This window comes from Fundulus heteroclitus, unplaced genomic scaffold, assembly GCF_011125445.2.
Source record: "Fundulus heteroclitus isolate FHET01 unplaced genomic scaffold, MU-UCD_Fhet_4.1 scaffold_1014, whole genome shotgun sequence".
NCBI lineage: Eukaryota > Metazoa > Chordata > Actinopteri > Cyprinodontiformes > Fundulidae > Fundulus > Fundulus heteroclitus.
The window spans coordinates 2,784-5,245 of record NW_023396482.1 but is presented as its reverse complement, the minus strand read 5'-3'; the positions used below and the strand labels follow the sequence as shown (position 1 = coordinate 5,245).

The 2,462-nt window shown below is 40.0% G+C and overlaps 1 long non-coding RNA gene across 2 annotated transcripts; it reads right to left on the bottom strand.

Annotated features, from left to right (window-relative positions):
- Positions 1–449: 449 nt before the first annotated feature.
- LOC118558132 lies at positions 450–1,865 on the bottom strand. 2 transcript variants are annotated; one of them, XR_004928166.1, is made up of 4 exons: positions 1,438–1,865; positions 1,183–1,266; positions 795–941; positions 450–536 (listed from the first exon to the last, which is right to left on the bottom strand). It is a non-coding gene; the product is annotated as an uncharacterized LOC118558132 (long non-coding RNA). The 2 variants fall into 2 exon arrangements; XR_004928165.1 differs by lacking the exon at positions 1,438–1,865 and having other exon boundaries at positions 1,183–1,274.
- Between the last annotated feature and the right edge of the window lie 597 nt (positions 1,866–2,462).

Sequence of the window (2,462 nt, the reverse complement as noted above, 5' to 3'; positions counted from 1 at the left end):
GGACCGCTTGTTCTAACCTGGACGGTGAATGTGGAGCTACATTGAAAGAACCAGGCACATGCTGAACAGGAAGATTTTGAAGGTCATTAACCATTTGTGTGATTTCGTGTAAAGCGTTTGTAACTTGCTGTTGAAACTCTAAGGAATTATTTTCAAGTGAGTATGGTTGAGAGAAAGAATCTCTTAATCGTTCGATGGCTCGTTCTACAGATAGTAAACGTTCAAGATCCAAATCTGGACCCTGACTTCTGAGGGGGGAATTTGGGGTTAGATTGAGAAATTCGGTTGCAGGGTATACAGGGAAATTACGGAGTTCATTCACAGCTTCAACAATTTCATTCAATGCATTTCTCAGTTGCCGGCTACCCATTTTAACAGAGGTCACAATTTAAAAGGTTAACTCTACTGTAGCAATGAGATCTTGGCGATTTCGTCCATCAGACACTTGCAGCTTCTCAGAAGTTCAGAGCATTTCCGGCTGTGGAACCCTCCTTTGCGACCGGATAGTGGTATTTTCTGAATACTCTCCACCGTTTCTGTAATATGAGAAAATAATTATAATTAGGAGAGAATACAACATTGATTTATTATACGAGAAACCAAATTGTAGAAAAATAATAATTATAATAATGATAATAATATTAAGTGATAATAAAAAAAGAAAACAGTCATTGATTTATTTCGTCATACACTAACTGTACATACAGGTTTTTAATAAAGAAGGAGGCTGTTTTTTTTAATTCATTTTATTAAAGGAAACATAGTTCTTTGAAAGCTTTGAGATTCAGATTTACCTGTGATAATCTTCCGGGCTTTAATTATTCTGGATAAGTTTTTGTTGATGGCTTCTTGAAACCTCAGGGTGGTAGAATGTAGCTTCACCAAACTGGATAGTTGCCTCTTACGTTTTAAAGAGGGTGTTCCCCGTCTGGCAGTTGGGGCTGCAAAATAAAAAATAAAAATAAAAAATAAATAAAAAATTATAATATATATATAAATAAGTAAATACAATTAAATAAATGAGTAAAAACCAGCATATAGGTGAAAAGTGAAGAGAGGCCGAGGAGCTGAGGTGTGATTCGAACACACACACACACACACACTCTCACACACACTTTAAGACTTTAAATAAAGAAAAAATGAATTAATTATTAAATAAAGAAAAAAAACTGTATTACTAACCCTGTGAAGAGGTTGCTGGCAGATCAGTTTGAGGTGCGTTCGCGGGTTGTATCTCTGCACCTTCAGCAGCGAAAGGGCCTGCTTCTGTTAAGAAAGAAAGACGGAGCTTTTTAATGGAGCGAATTACACGCATACAATGATTGCAGCAGAAATAAACACACACACACACACACACAATGAGAACATGAAACTGGGCTAATTCAGAAAAATAAAATCGATATATAGTTTCAGAGTTATAAAGAATGGTAAACTTACGAGGCGTTGGGTTTACTGGTGGAATCGTTCCTTGTGGTACAACCGTTTGGACCCTGTTGGTTTGCGAGGTGGGCAGTTTTGTTTTTTTTTATACTGAGAAGGGGTGTGGTTAACATTGAAGGGGGGAGGTATTGGCTGTTGTGTGGAGGGCGGGTCTAAAAAGCTACCACTTTCTTGATCCTCAAAACGTCTCTCCAGTCGCAACAGTTGCAGAACAGCGTTGACATCCGGTCTGCTATCATCTTGTCACGCCATGCGTTAAGCAGAAAAATAACCGGAGTTGTTTTATCTTGAGCCTGTCTCGGAGTTGCGCGGAAGAAACCATCGACCGGTAAGCCCCGTTTTTGATTGTCATGTTGGTGAGAAGATCCTATTTGTTGAATCTGTGTCAGTTTCGAATTCCTAAAGTGGGGGAGGGGACCGGAAATGGGGGGAGGGGTATGGATTCCGGAAGTGGGGGAAGGGACCGGAAATGGGGGAGGGGTATGGATTCCGGAAGTGGGGGAGGGGACCGGAAATGGGGAGGGGTATGGATTCCGGAAGTGGGGGAGGGGACCGGAAATGGGGAGGGGCCGGAAATCAAAGGGGGACCGGAAATGATTAGGGTCATAAATCATCCGTCAATTAAAAAGTGACAGAAGGTATATCCTATTAGTGTGTGACAACAGTTTGCTTGAGCTGTCAAACATGTTAGATAACTTCTGTTGTCACAATTTATCTATCCCAAGACTACAACTAAGTTTTCACACCATCAGCAGTGGCTGAGATGACCATTCACTCAGAACTGAGAGGAATCTGACACTCAGTCAGTTATGGGAGATGGGAAGCATCCAGCATGGTGTAGTAGAACCAGAAATCACACAGGTAAGATGGATTTTTTTTTGTGCGTGCTATTATAGTTTCTCACAATGCATATATTTCAAACCAGAAATGAATTTATCTGATCATTCCAATACAACAAAACATCGAATACATCAGAGAGGTGGCATTGAAACTGTTTTCTTTGACATGTGTTTATTATTAAA